Source organism: Coregonus clupeaformis, unplaced genomic scaffold (assembly GCF_020615455.1).
Source record: "Coregonus clupeaformis isolate EN_2021a unplaced genomic scaffold, ASM2061545v1 scaf0049, whole genome shotgun sequence".
Lineage (NCBI taxonomy): Eukaryota > Metazoa > Chordata > Actinopteri > Salmoniformes > Salmonidae > Coregonus > Coregonus clupeaformis.
In genome coordinates, this window is record NW_025533504.1 from 1,024,643 (window position 1) to 1,040,680 (window position 16,038).

At 48.6% G+C, this 16,038-nt stretch overlaps 1 pseudogene; it reads right to left on the reverse strand.

The window, feature by feature from the left end:
* Positions 1-15,494, reverse strand: LOC121555538 (annotated as a pseudogene).
* Positions 15,495-16,038: the final 544 nt, after the last annotated feature.

Sequence of the window (16,038 nt, forward strand, 5' to 3'; positions counted from 1 at the left end):
TTATGGTCCAGGTCCCAGCACCAGCCTGACTAGCTGGAAGCAGGTGAGGAGGAGGGCTCCAAATGCCAGAGAGCCCACATGGTACCTTCCAGGAATGGAAGAAATAAACCCATTTCATATTGAACTCCACATGAACACACAAACAGAATCCAACGTCTGCTACTGAAATACACCACACTAGACACAAAGTCTAAAAAGAGATTATTTTAAATATCTCTTCACATTGACCCATCATTATACTTGACCTATCTACTACAACTAATGCCCTCATATTCAAGATAGGTAGGCTTTCTGGCTTAAGGCACAATCCTATGTCCCCAACCACAGAAACCCTGTGTCCCTCATGTCTTACTGTAGAGTGCGTATGAAGCACTGGTACAGGGCGAAGGGTGAGATTTCTGCAGGCTTGCTGAAGGCCCAGTAGTAAGAAGCGAAGGTCCCAGCCAGGGTACACTGGCCCAGGGCGATGACAAAGTTAACACACCACAGGAAGGCAAAGACGTTGTAGACCTGCAGGTAAACCAGGTTCTGCTGGAACAGGCCTGCGTCATCGTACTTGAAGAAGATGCAGCGCACCGACGGGCAGTAGGGGTAGGCAGAGGAGTTGAATGTCTGGGTAGGGAGAGGAGGAGAGGAGGAAAAAATAAGACAAGTGGGTGGCAATGTTTACCATAGTTTACGTAATTACAATGTGGGGTGTAAAAATTGGGTTCTGACATCAGAATAATTTGTCAATTGAAACCAATAGAAGCCAAGCCATCTACCTGTGGCTTGCAGGTCTCAGAGCCGTTGATGAGGCTACACATAGCCACAGAGGGGTCGCTAAGAGACACCACTCTGTAGAGAGGGGCCCCTGATGTGACCAAGTATCTGTGGGGAGCCTCGAGTCAAGGACCCAACCAAATTAAAGGCTAAACATTATTTTCCAATCGTTTCGTTCTGAACAGAACCATTATTATTTTTTGTTCCGTTCCACTGTTCTGACAAGGAAACCGGTTTGAAACAAAAAAAAAGTAATTGTTTATATTGTTCCTTTCTGTTCCTTTTTAAACCTCTGAAATCTTTTTTTACATTTAGCTCGACTTTACATGACTTCACCAATCAGTGTGGATAGAGCAGCTTGCTATGGAGCGGGAAAGCTATTTACATGCATTGGACAGACAAGTGTATGGCACGAGACTCGACTGAATTTTTGGGAAGAGAGCGAGAGAGGGTGGAGGAGGAGGCTTGAAGCGCTGGGCATCTTTTTATGACATGTATTATCTGAATTAGGCCCACAGAATTATACCTACGGAGGAGCAGCTTCTATGAAGGATCTTTGAATGTCTTTGAACTTCAGAGAGTTGGCTTAACGTTGGAACACAAGCTTGTGTGTGCAGAGTGGCACCAGTATTAAAATACTGTTTGTAGTTAATAAATCCAATGTGAAATGTGATAACAATAGTATCCTTAACTATGACTGAAAAGGTTAATCCATTCTTCTCTAATTAGAAATCTCTCTAATTTCTGAATCACTCTTGTAACATCAGAAGGCTACAGTAGACTATACTTCAGAGGGGGAGGGGCAAGTAGACTACACACACACTGGTAAAGATGTTCAGCTGGCAGGCAGACACTGGAATACGTTTCTGAGTGACAGTGAGGGCTTTGTATAGGCGCTTTGTTGCGTTTTTTTTATGGGACTGGAAAAAAATACCCGGAACCTAAAAGTGCGTTATTAACCGGTTCCCGTGCTCTTAAAATAACGGTTCTGTTCCGGAACAGTATAGATCACTTTCGTTCCCGGTTTGTCACGGTTCAGACAGACGACAAGAGGACCACAATTGCGTCACACCAGAAAGTTTATTTAAACTTAAGGGGAAAGGGATGTAGGGAGTGAGTGAAGGCTCCAGGGGTTATCCCGTCCGATGTGCTGGGTCTGTGCCTCCCCCCAGTGGCAGCGATGCGTCCGATGACGCCGGTGGTTGGTGGTCCAGAAGTCCTGGGGGGGGAGGAAACACAGACACAACGGGGCGGATGAAAACAGGCAGAAGTACAGTTCAAGGGAAATCCAAATACGTTGTAGCAAGGCAGAAGGCTGGTCAGAGTTACCGGGGTCGAAGAGTAGTCAGGAGTCGTAATGGCAGAAAGCAGGTCTGGTTTTCCTGGGGCAGAAGAGTATCCAAGAATCAGGCAGGTCCGGGGTCACAAAACAGGGGTGAGCCAGAAGCGCGAGCACACAGGTTCCGGGTGTGAGCTTTGCAGACGATCTGACAAAGGAGAGCTGAAAGACGGGACTTTAAATACTGGGAGAGGTTAGTGGGTAATGCAGCGCAGCTGGCAGAGTAATTAGAGCCGAGCAGAGCAGGGACAGGTGGAGCTCGTTAGGCTGAGTAGAGAGAGAGAGATGAGCAGAGTGGAAGATAGTGGAAACACATTAAGGTGGTAACCCGGTGGAGTGAGAGGGCTCATGACAGAACCCCCCCCAAGGGGACGGCCCCAGAAGTCCCAAGAGCAACACCACGCCGGGCGGGAGGAGGGGAGCCGGAGGAGGGCTAGAACTCCTCCGAACGGTCCCGAGCGAACGCCCTCATCCTCGGAGGAAGCCGGAGGGCCGTGGTCGGGGAGATGGGACAGGTCCCGAGACAGGATCAGGCACAGGACAGGAAGCCGAGCGGGCAGGACGGTTAGGGGATCCCTCTGGGGCGGCCCCTACGGATTGCAGGTTGATCAGGATGCCGTTGGTGGAAGGCGGTGATGAGAGTCCTATCCACAATCCGACTAGCTGGCACCCAGGTCCTTTCCTCAGGTCCATAGCCCTCCCAGTCAATGAGGTACTGGAGACCCCTACCCCTCCGTCTGGACCGAAGCAGGCGGCGGACGGTGTAAACCAGACCACCATCGACGAGCCGTGGAGGAGGAGGACAAGGCGCAGCAGGGACCAGCGGACTCTCATGAATGGGCTTAATCTTAGACACATGGAAAGTGGGGTGCACCCTCATGGAATTAGGCAGTTGGAGCCGGACAGCAGTTGGGCTAATCACTCTTATGATAGGGAATGGGCCAATGAACCGAGGTGCCAACTTCTGCGACTCCACCCTGAGTGGCAGGTTCCTTGACGACAACCACACCCTTTGACCAACATGGTAGGTGGGAGCAGGGATTCTCCGACGGTTGGCCCCGGTAGTGTAGCTGGCAACGGATCTGAGAAGTGTGGCTCGGGCCTGTGACCAGGTGCGGCGACACCGACGGGCAAACGCAAGTGCAGATGGGCAAGTAACCTCCCCTTCCTGACTGGCAAATAGAGGAGGCTGGTATCCATAAACACATTGGAAAGGGGACATACCGATGGCAGAGCAGGTCAGAGAATTGTGTGCGTACTCCACCCATGTCAATTGCTGCGACCAGGAGTGGGGGTTGCGTGAAGTCATGCATCGCAGTGCCTTCTCGAGCTCCTGATTTGCCCGCTCTGACTGCCCATTGGATTGGGGATGGAATCCGGAAGTCAGACTGACTGTGGCTCCCAGCAGGTGACAGAACTCCTTCCAAAAAGCGGAGGAGAATTGTGGACCACGGTCAGAAACTACATCCTTTGGCAGTCCGTGGATCCGGAAGACGTGTTCCAGGACCACCTGGGCGGTCTCCTTGGCGGTTGGGAGCTTGGGGAGGGGAATGAAGTGTGCCATCTTGCTGAATCGGTCAACTATGGTGAGAATGACGGTCTTGCCCCTTGAAGGGGGGCAGCCCCGTGACAAAGTCAAGGGCGATGTGAGACCAGGGACGTCTGGGCACAGGCAGGGGCTGCAGCAATCCGGCTGGGGGCTGGCAGGACGACTTGTGTTGGTTGCAGATGGGGCAGGCTTGGACGAATTCCCGTACATCCTTTCTCAGAGCGGGCCACCAGAACCTCTGGGCGAGCAGGTTGTAAGTGCGGGTGGAGCCAGGGTGACAAGCTAGGCGGGAGTCATGTCCCCACTGAACGACCTGGGACCTTAGGTTTTCGGGGACAAAAAGGCGGTCAGCTGGGCAAGTGCTGGGACCGGGCTGGTTACGGAGAGCTTCCAGCACCTGTTCCTCAACAGCCCAGGTCAGAGCTGCTACGATGCAGGGACTTGGCAGAATCGACACAGGATCCTTGGAGGGGTTGTCATCCTTCTGGAATTGACGGGAGAGGGCGTCTGGCTTGGTGTTGCGTGATCCAGGCCGGTATGACAGAGTGAAATTAAACCTGGTGAAGAACAGGGCCCAGCGGGACTGCCTGGAGTTCAACCGTTTGGCCGTGCGGATGTACTCCAAGTTCTTATGATCGGTCCAAACGAGAAATGGAATGGTGGACCCCTCCAGCCAGTGACGCCACTCCTCCAAGGCAAGCTTCACAGCCAGCAGCTCTCGGTTCCCTATGTCGTAATTGCACTCAGAGGGGGACAACCGACGTGAGAAAAAGGCACAGGGATGGAGCTTCCCATCCTCCGCAGCCCACTGAGAAATCACCGCACCAACTCCCACATCCGAGGCGTCCACCTCCACAATGAATTGCCGGTCCACGTCAGGCATCTGGAGGATGGGAGCGGAGGTGAACCTTACCTTGAGGGTACTGAAGGCCTTGTCGGCTGCTGGGGTCCAGGTGAAGGGTTGCTTGGTGCTGGTTAGAGCAGTGAGAGGGGCAGCAACGGTACTGTAGTTCCGGATAAACTTTCTATAGAAGTTAGCAAACCCCAGAAACTGTTGCAGCTTCTTTCTGTTCTCCGGAACTGGCCATGACGTGACTGCTGATACTTTGGCAGGATCCATTTGGATACTTCCCTCTGCCACTATGTACCCCAGGAAGGCCACTGTCTTGACGTGAAACTCACATTTCTCTGCCTTGGCGTAGAGGGAATTCTCCAGAAGACGATGAAGGACTTGCTGGACATGGCGGGTGTGTTCAGACAGGTTTCTGGAGTAGATTAAGATGTCATCCAGGTAAACGAAGACAAACTTGTTTAACATGTCCCGCAGTACATCATTCACTAGAGCCTGGAACACAGCAGGAGCATTGGTGAGGCCAAAAGGCATAACCAGATACTCGTAGTGGCCTGTTGGTGTATTGAATGCGGTCTTCCATTCATCTCCCTCCCGGATCCGCACTAGGTGGTAAGCGTTTCTGAGATCCAACTTGGTAAAAACAGTGGCTCCCTGGAGCAACTCAAAAGCAGAGGTGAGCAGAGGGAGAGGGTAACGGTTTTTCACTGTGATGTCGTTGAGTCCCCTGTAGTCGATGCAGGGGCGAAGAGATCCGTCCCTCTTCCCCACAAAGAAGAAGCCAGCACCAGCCGGAGATGAAGATGAACGGATCAATCCTGTGGACAGAGAGTCATTGATGTAGTCCTCCATGGACCTTCTTTCAGGAGCAGACAACGAATAAAGACGGCCCCTTGGAGGGGCTGTTCCAGGGAGGAGGTCGATGGCACAGTCGTACGGTCGGTGAGGGGGCAGAGATGTGGCTCTTGCTTTGTTAAACACTTCTCTGAGACCATGGTAGCATTCTGGGACATGGGAGAGGTCAGGGGCGGAGTTAGTAGGTACTGGCCGAGGGGGTAGTGCGGCAGCAAGCAGGCAGGTTCGGTGGCAGTCCTCTCCCCACTCCCTGATCACCCCGGTCACCCAGTCGAGCTGAGGGTTGTGCCGGGCGGAGCCATGGGTAACCCAGGATGAGGGGTTGGCCTGGAGAGGGGAGCAGGTGAAACTGGATAGTTTCCTGATGGTTTCCGGACAGACCCATCAAGACCGGGGCCGTGACATGAGTGACCGATCCGAGTAAGTGTCCGTCCAGTGCCCGGGCAGGAATAGGAGGTGTCAAACGGAGGTTCTCCAGTCCCAGTTGGCGTGCCAGCTTGATGTCCATTATGTTGGCTTCGGCGCCAGAATCCACCAGAGCAGCCAGGGTGTGAGTAGAGTCAGAGAGGCGGAGGTGAACTTGCAGCAAGGGTTTGCGGTCGGAGGACTGGGTGGTCATTGAGCTCAACCGGACTCCCCCTATGCCCGGTGAGCTTCGGCTTTTAAAGGGCAGGTTACCACACGATGTCCATCACCTCCACAATAGAGGCAGAGGTTTGAGGTGAAGCGGCGCTGGCGCTCTGCAGGAGTGAGAGAGGCTCGCCCAATCTCCATAGGCTCAGACTGATCAAGCTGACTTGGGTGAGTGGCAGTAGCTGACAGGAGCCCAGTCGGATCTCTCCGAATGCCGGTAGTTGGTGGACCTTGGCGCCCCCTCTCACGACGACGGGTCTGTATCCTTCTGTCGATCCGGACAGTCAGTGCGATGGCTTCATCAAGAGTGGAAGGCAGTTCATGGGAGACCAACTCGTCCTTGATATAGTCTGCCAAGCTATGGAAGAACGCGTCCACCAACGATGGTGTGTTCCAAGAACTTCGTCTTGCCAGGGTTCGGAAGTCGATGGAATGGTCTGCGACTGTACGTCTGCCTTGTCGAATACTGAACAGTTCACGAGACGCCTCTGCGGTTGGTGAATCCAGGTCAAACACCTTCAGCATCTCCTCAGCAAACAGGTCGAAGGTTGCACATGCGGGGGTTTGACGTTCGAACTCTGCTGTTCCCCAGAGTCGAGCTCGGCCCGTCAGGTGAGTGATGGCATACCCGACCCTAGCCCCCTCCGTGGCGAAGGTCCTTGGCTGCAAGGAGAACTGAAGTCGGCAGCTAGTCAGGAATGGCCGGACCTGGGTAGAATCGCCGTTGAACCGCTCGGGGTTTCCAATCTTGGGTTCCGGGGCAGCGGCTGAAATGACCGGGGCAGGTAACTCGGAGGCAGGGCTGGTGGGCAGACTGGCTGGGGTAAGGTTGGTGAGGAGTTGGATGATCCTGGCGAGTTGTTGTTGCTGCTGCTGGGACTGCTGCTGGTGCTGCTGGAACTGCTGATGCTGTTGGTAGCCGACCTGAAGCAGAGAGGTGATGTCGCCGCTCATGCGGCCTAGCTCTCTCTCAGTGTGTTCCAGGCGTAGCATGGCGGTGGGTTGCTCAGGTTCTTCGGTTTCCATGTCGGGGGAAGTGTGCGCTGAGTCCATGATGGTCAGATCGTACTGTCACGGTTCAGACAGACGACAAGAGGACCACAATTGCGTCACACCAGAAAGTTTATTTAAACTTAAGGGGAAAGGGATGTAGGGAGTGAGTGAAGGCTCCAGGGGTTATCCCGTCCGATGTGCTGGGTCTGTGCCTCCCCCAGTGGCAGCGATGCGTCCGATGACGCCGGTGGTTGGTGGTCCAGAAGTCCTGGGGGGGGAGGAAACACAGACACAACGGGGCGGATGAAAACAGGCAGAAGTACAGTTCAAGGGAAATCCAAATACGTTGTAGCAAGGCAGAAGGCTGGTCAGAGTTACCGGGGTCGAAGAGTAGTCAGGAGTCGTAATGGCAGAAAGCAGGTCTGGTTTTCCTGGGGCAGAAGAGTATCCAAGAATCAGGCAGGTCCGGGGTCACAAAACAGGGGGTGAGCCAGAAGCGCGAGCACACAGGTTCCGGGTGTGAGCTTTGCAGACGATCTGACAAAGGAGAGCTGAAAGACGGGACTTTAAATACTGGGAGAGGTTAGTGGGTAATGCAGCGCAGCTGGCAGAGTAATTAGAGCCGAGCAGAGCAGGGACAGGTGGAGCTCGTTAGGCTGAGTAGAGAGAGAGAGATGAGCAGAGTGGAAGATAGTGGAAACACATTAAGGTGGTAACCCGGTGGAGTGAGAGGGCTCATGACACGGTTCTCATTCTGTTGTCGTTCTTTTCCGGTTTTCTGTCCTGTTCCAACCCCTGGCTAAAACACACATGACAAAATAAGCAGTAAAAATAACCGTTTAGCTTATGCATTAGAAAGCTTTGGAAATGGAAACCCCATGTATGAAGGGCCAAAGGATACAGGGAGGTCATTCCCCAGTAGGCAACACACACCAGCAGCAGAACAAAGGTAAACAGAGGGTAGAGCAGGGTGGACATCAGGTAACCCACCACCCTGCAGACAGAACACACACATTACACCTCATTTCATACAGGATAAAACACTGATAAATAAATTAAATAAATCAAATCTAAAGGCAAAGTCCGACCTGCTGGACTCCTCCATGAGAGCAACAGCAACAGAGGGTCTCCTCCTGAGACAACTAAGCACCAGAATCAAAATGGACTCCCCCACGCACAGGATGATCACACAAAAATCCAGAAAATCACATTGTATGATTTTTAAGTAATTAATTTGCATTTTATTGCATGACATAAGTATTTGATACATCAGAAAAGCAGAACTTAATATTTGGTACAGAAACCTTTGTTTGCAATTACAGAGATCATACGTTTCCTGTAGGTCTTGACCAGGTTTGCACACACTGCAGCAGGGATTTTGGCCCACTCCTCCATACAGACCTTCTCCAGATCCTTCAGGTTTTGGGGCTGTCGCTGGGCAATACGGACTTTCAGCTCCCTTGGGTTCAGGTCTGGAGACTGGCTAGGCCACTCCAGGACCTTGAGATGCTTCTACGGAGCCACTCCTTAGTTGCCCTGGCTGTGTGTTTCGGGTTGTTGTCATGCTGGAAGACCCAGCCACGACCCATCTTCAATGCTCTTACTGAGGGAAGGAGGTTGTTGGCCAAGATCTCGCGATACATGGCCCCATCCATCCTCCCCTCAATACGGTGCAGTCGTCCTGTCCCCTTTGCAGAAAAGCATCCCCAAAGAATGATGTTTCCACCTCCATGCTTCACGGTTGGGATGGTGTTCTTGGGATTGTACTCATCCTTCTTCTTCCTCCAAACACGGCGAGTGGAGTTTAGACCAAAAGGCTCTATTTTTGTCTCATCAGACCACATGACCTTCTCCCATTCCTCCTCTGGATCATCCAGATGGTCATTGGCAAACTTCAGACGGGCCTGGACATGCACTGGCTTGAGCAGGGGGGACCTTGCGTGCGCTGCAGGATTTTAATCCATGACGGCATAGTGTGTTACTAATGGTTTTCTTTGAGACTGTGGTCCCAGCTCTCTTCAGGTCATTGACCAGGTCCTGCCGTGTAGTTCTGGGCTGATCCCTCACCTTCCTCATGATCATTGATGCCCCACGAGGTGAGATCTTGCATGGAGCCCCAGACCGAGGATGATTGACCGTCATCTTGAACTTCTTCCATTTTCTAATAATTGCGCCAACAGTTGTTACCTTCTCACCAAGCTGCTTGCCTATTGTACTGTAGCCCATCCCAGCCTTGTGCAGTTCTACAATTTTATCCCTGATGTCCTTACACAGCTCTCTGGTCTTGGCCATTGTGGAGAGGTTGGAGTCTGTTTGATTGAGTGTGTGGACAGGTGTCTTTTTTACAGGTAATGAGTTCAAACAGGTGCAGTTAATACAGGTAATGAGTGGAGAACAGGAGGGCTTCTTAAAGAAAAAATAACAGGTCTGTGAGAGACGGAATTCTTACTGGTTGGTAGGTTATCAAATACTTATGTCATGCAATAAAATGCAAATGAATTACTTAAAAATCATATAATGTGATTTTCTGGATTTTTGTTTTAGATTCCGTCTCTCACAGTTGAAGTGTACCTATGATAAAAATTACAGACTTCTACATGCTTTGTAAGTAGGAAAACCTGCAAAATCGGCAGTGTATCAAATACTTGTTCTCCCCACTGTATAGTGTATTTTATTGAGCTGGCCAGGTTTCCCTTGTAAAAGAGGTCTTCTGACCTCAATGGGACATCCTGGATAAAAAAAGGTTAAATAAAATAAATAAAAACATATGCCAGTCTTTGACTACCGAGCACCAAAACAATATAGGCCACAGGAGGTTGGTGGTACCTTAATTGGGGAGGACGGGTCCACCATAGTGGATCCACCATAGTGTCTATATGTATGTGTGTGTTTGTACCTGTGTGAGTGACTCTTCACAGTCCTCGCTGTTCCATAAGGTGTTTTTGTATCTGATTTTTTTAAATCAGATTTTACTGCTTGTGTGAGTTACTTGATGTGGAATAGAGTTCCATGTAACCATGGCTCTATGTAGTACTGTGCGCCCACTGTGAGATAGATGGAACATCAGACTTACAGGTAAGATCCAGTACCAGGAGGAGGCAAAGTCCTCAAAGATCCTCACTCCTATGGTCCTTCTGTTGAAGCCTGATATCAGTGATCTGGAATAATGGAAAGGTATAGTAGGTTAGCGGACAGTGATGATCTGTTTAGCTACACATAGGCTGTGTCCCAAATGGCACCCTATTCCCTATGGGACCTGGTCAAAAGTAGTGCACTACAAAGGGAATAGAGTGCCATTTGGGACACAGACGTATAGTATCCACAGTAGAATGTTAGTTCAATGGATGAAGTGGTAAGCAAGTACCCCATGGCGCTTCTGATGCTGTTGACTGTCTCGTTGACGGAGGCCATTCCGGGCAGAGTGAAGTTGGAGGGAGCACTATTGAGAGCGTGTAGACTGGGCAAACCCCTCCCCAGAGCTGTAGACATTCAAACAACAACATACGGATGGGTAGAGGGAGTAAAAGGTTCAAAGTGGATTCATCTCAGTTTCCTGCTGTTTCACTTCATCCTCCGTACAATGATTATGTAGACATTAACAGTCATGTCAGTATGAGTAGGTGTGAGGATGGATGCCATGTTAAACTACTTCACCTGATTTACTTGGAACAAGGAACGGCGGACAAAGTTCTGCATCAAGGATCTGTTGGACAGTCTGAAAGTGAGAGTATAGGACCAAACATAACTAGAAGGATGGCCAATATACAGAAGCATTTTTATAACAGACACACTCATTTAGAAACGACATCTGTTTATAATCCTTTCCACTACACAAATGTCTCAAATCAAACTGTTTTACAATCAACCAAACCCTCTAAATCATAGTGAAACACAGACATTGGCTACACTGTACTGTATATAACTATGCTTGACAGAATGCTTGGGACTAATGGTCCCACACACCCAGTTCGAGTCTCTATAAGCACATTGATAACAGTGTAAAATGCCCTGTACCCATGTGGTGGTAGTCAGGTTGAGGCTGTGGTCACAGTACTGCTGATGGAAGAAGTCTTTGGGTTTGGCCACGGGGTCGTAGGCAGCAGCAGACAGCATCCAGAACTGAGAGGGACACTTACGGACACACACCTGCAGAGGAAGGGAGAGAGAGATGGGAGGGACAAGACATTAGTGTACGGCAAACCTTGATTTCCGGCATTCTCACATTTCACTTATCATAGGTAACGAAAGGGTGAGTGAAACCACCAAGAGAGAGAGGGAGTCAAATCTCAAATGAAACCCTATTCCTCAAATGATGTGACCCCATACTTGACTATTATATTAGGTTGTATGTGTCCTAAGCTATATGCTGTACCCTATGCATTATGTCCTATCTGTTATGTCATATGTCCTACGTGGCTCTGGTTAAACGGATGGGGATAGGTAGGATGTGATCGTATTGCTACAGTTGGAGTCTGACCTATGTGGTAGGACACTGTACGCCTCCGAGCGCTGCTGCCATCACGTTGGTGGTCATGGCACACTTCAGTATGTCCACATAGATCATCCTGGGCTGGTCTCTGACAAGACAGAGTTAAAAACAAGACTGAGTTGATTCAACATTATCTCTTACAGAGACTCAATGAGTTAGCACACCGCACATTCAGGCCACTGTTAGAGCATCCCAATAGAAACCCTATTCCCCTTTAGAGTGCACCACTTTTATACACTGCTCTAAAAAATAAAGGGAACACTAAAATAACACATCCTAGATCTGAATGAATGAAATAATCTTATTAAATACTTTTTTCTTTACATAGTTGAATGTGCTGACAACAAAATCACACAAAAATGATCAATGGAAATCCAATTTATCAACCCATGGAGGTCTGGATTTGGAGTCACCCTCAAAATTAAAGTGGAAAACCACACTACAGGCTGATCCAACTTTGATGTAATGTCCTTAAAACAAGTCAAAATGAGGCTCAGTAGATGTCTGTGGCCTCCACGTGCCTATATGACCTCCCTACAACACCTGGGCATGCTCCTGATGAGGTGGCGGATGGTCTCCTGAGGGATCTCCTCCCAGACCTGGACTAAAGCATCCGCCAACTCCTGGACAGTCTGTGGTGCAACGTGGCGTTGGTGGATGGAGCGAGACATGATGTCCCAGATGTGCTCAATTGGATTCAGGTCTGGGGAACGGGCGGGCCAGTCCATAGCATCAATGCCTTCCTCTTGCAGGAACTGCTGACACACTCCAGCCACATGAGGTCTAGCATTGTCTTGCATTAGGAGGAACCCAGGGCCAACCGCACCAGCATATGGTCTCACAAGGGGTCTGAGGATCTCATCTTGGTACCTAATGGCAGTCAGGATACCTCTGGCGAGCACATGGAGGGCTGTGCGGCCCCCCAAAGAAATGCCACCCCACACCATGACTGACCCACCGCCAAACCGGTCATGCTGGAGGATGTTGCAGGCAGCAGAACATTCTCCACGGCGTCTCCAGACTCTGTCACATGTGCTCAGTGTGAACCTGCTTTCATCTGTGAAGAGCACAGGGCGAATTTGCCAATCTTGGTGTTCTCTGGCAAATGCCAAACGTCCTGCACGGTGTTGGGCTGTAAGCACAACCCCCACCTGTGGACGTCGGGCTCTCATACCACCCTCATGGAGTCTGTTTCTGACTGTTTGAGCAGACACATGCACATTTGTGGCCTGCTGGAGGTCATTTTGCAGGGCTCTGGCAGTGCTCCTCCTGCTCCTCCTTGCACAAAGGCGGAGGTAGCAGTCCTGCTGCTGGGTTGTTGCCCTCCTACGGCCTCCTCCACGTCTCCTGATGTACTGGCCTGTCTCCTGTTAGCGCCTCCATGCTCTGGACACTACGCTGACAGACACAGCAAACCTTCTTGCCACAGCTCGCATTGATGTGCCATCCTGGATGAGCTGCACTACCTGAGCCACTTGTGTGGGTTGTAGACTCCGTCTCATGCTACCACTAGAGTGAAAGCACCGCCAGCATTCAAAAGTGACCAAAACATCAGCCAGGAAGCATAGGAACTGAGAAGTGGTCTGTGGTCACCACCTGCAAAACCAGTCCTTTATTGGGGGTGTCTTGCTAATTGCCTATAATTTCCACCTGTTGTGTATTCCATTTGCACAACAGCATGTGAAATGTATTGTCAATCAGTGTTGCTTCCTAAGTGGACAGTTTGATTTCACAGAGGTGTGATTGACTTGGAGTTGCATTGTGTTGTTTAAGTGTTCCCCTTATTTTTTTGAGCAGTGTAGTTCTGTTTGGGACTCATCCATGTTTTCTGATGCATGGCATATAACTAGGTAGACATAACATAGGGCCTATAACTAGGTAGACATAACATAGGGCCTATAACTAGGTAGACATAACATAGGGCATATAACTAGGTAGACATAACATAGGGCCTATAACTAGGTAGACATAACATAGGGCATATAACTAGGTAGACATAACATAGGGCATATAACTAGGTAGACATAACATAGGGCATATAACTAGGTAGACATAACATAGGGCCTATAACTAGGTAGACATAACATAGGGCATATAACTAGGTAGACATAACATAGGGCCTATAACTAGGTAGACATAACATAGGGCCTATAGCTAGGTAGACATAACATACGGCTACTCACCTATTCATCCCTGCTCCACAGAACATTCCGGTGGAGTTCCTGGGGAAGAGAACATGGCGAGGGTCTCCAAACAACCAGGCTGATGGAGGGAGAGAGGAAGAACCAGAGACAATCATTTCACACACTTCCATGACATTTAGAGTTCTGCTCCTGTGAACTTTCACAGTGGTTTGGTTGATGTAGCTAGCTAGGCTTACTGTGCTGTACACTAAAAAGATGGCCGAACAGTATACAGGGGAATCGTCTCTCTCATTGTCATGTTGACATTGACTATCAGATACAGATTTTTTAGATGAGCAAGGGATAAAACAGACATCAGATGATGACAGTCATGTCATCTTCAAATGATGATGTAGACTTCCCGACCCAGAACTCCCATGACCATATAGCCAGCTATGACAGCCAAGAACAGTATGCAGCAGATCAGATCTGTGCAGCTCCTGGAATGACATGAAGAAATGAAATCAGCTGATTCATATGCTTGAACAAGGTGGACTTAATCCACATGACAGCTAGCTAGCATGTCCGCCTTCAAAAGAGTTGTACACAAATCTAGACAGATGTAATGTGAGTGCGATTTTGTATGCTACAGCATATGATGTGTGTGCTTCTGCATATGCTGTGATTTTAGCTGCGCTTTTGTATCTATGCTAATAAAACAATTAAAATAAAAACCGTATGCATGTGTCCCAAATGACAACCTATACAGACCCTGGACAAAAGTACTGCACTGGCGTAGGCAATAGGCTGCTATTTGGAAGGCAAACCATAAATAGGCCTAATGGAAATCGAGATTGAATGAAGGCAACAATAAAACCTTGATGAGCACAAACCTCTTTCGTACTGGTCCGCTGAAGAATGGAGCATAGGGAGCGGCATACCCTAAAATAAGAGGAGAAATTAAGCACACGGTTCTTTCGGACAGAAAGTTGGTCAAATGACTTTTACTTTTGCAGCAACTTTTGAATGTTGATGTAGGCTTACTGTAAATGCAAAAACGAGAATGCCAACAAGTATTTCACATATTGACAGGGGTGTAAAGTACTTAAGTAAAAATACTTGAAAGTACTACATAAGTAGTTTTTTGGGGTATCTGTACTTTACGTTACTATTTATATTTTTGACAACTTGTACTTTTACTTCACTATATTCCTAAAGAAAATAGTGTGCTTCTTACTCCATACATTTTCCCTGACACCTAAAAGTGCTCGTTGCCAATTCGAATGCTGAGCAGGACAGGAAAATGGTCCAATTCACACACTTATCAAGAGAACACCCCTGGTCATCCCTACTGCCTCCAATCTGTCGGACTCACTAAACACACATGCTTTAACACACATGCTTTGTTTGTAAATTATGTCTGAGTATTGGAGTGTGCCCCTGGCTATCCGTAAATTAAAAAAAACAAGAAAATGGTGCCGTCTGGTTTGCTTAATATAAGGAATTTTAAATGATTTATACTTTTACTTTTGATACTTAAGTATATTTTAGCAATTACATTTACTTTTGATACTTAAGTATATATAAAACCAAATACTTTTAGACTTTTACTCAAGTAGTATTTTCCTGGGTGACTTTCACTTTTACTTGAGTCATTTTCTATTAAGGTATCTTTACTTTTACTCGTATGACAATTGGGTACTTTTCCCACCACTGATTAGTGACTGCCTATACTGAAATTGTTGAGATGGTTGGAATAACTCACCCTTTTCTTCCGCCTTTTTACTGGCTGCTTTCATTTTCATGACCTTCTTGCGCCGAAGAAACGGCGCGTTGGACTGGAAATGGTCGCGCACGGGTTTACATTCAAGACCCAGTTCAGCTTTGTTCAATCCGAACATCTGGGCGCCTTTCCCGCGTTGATAAACGGTGACGTCATAGAGGTACCTGTACAAAGGTTGCCCAACAGCGCGACGCTGTCATTATGACATACATTTTGGAATGTTGCTGTATGTTCGGTAGGCAAACAGTTGAACTCGTGGCCCCATTCACAACATGTACCTCCCCCTGTTATGCTGATTTAATTCAATAAATCAATCAATGAGCAGGCTGAATAAATTAAAAAAGTACATAAATCAAATACATGTAATAAGCGAGGATAATAGTGTAGTAACTAAATAATGATGCTAATTATGCTGTGAGAACAAGGAATCCGCTGACACTGTACTTTGATTATAAAGGTTTATTATATCAAAAGATTTCAGCTTCAATTTACAGACTTCTGCAGGCATCTGGAGAACAACCGACCCAATCTAATATGTTGTTACTACCCGTCCTTTGTTTCAACCATGGTATTTATATCCTATTCTCTATGTAACATAATATGGGTGTTTTCCCATAAACCAATCCCAGGAGGCCACCTAACAGACTTCCTCTAACACACCA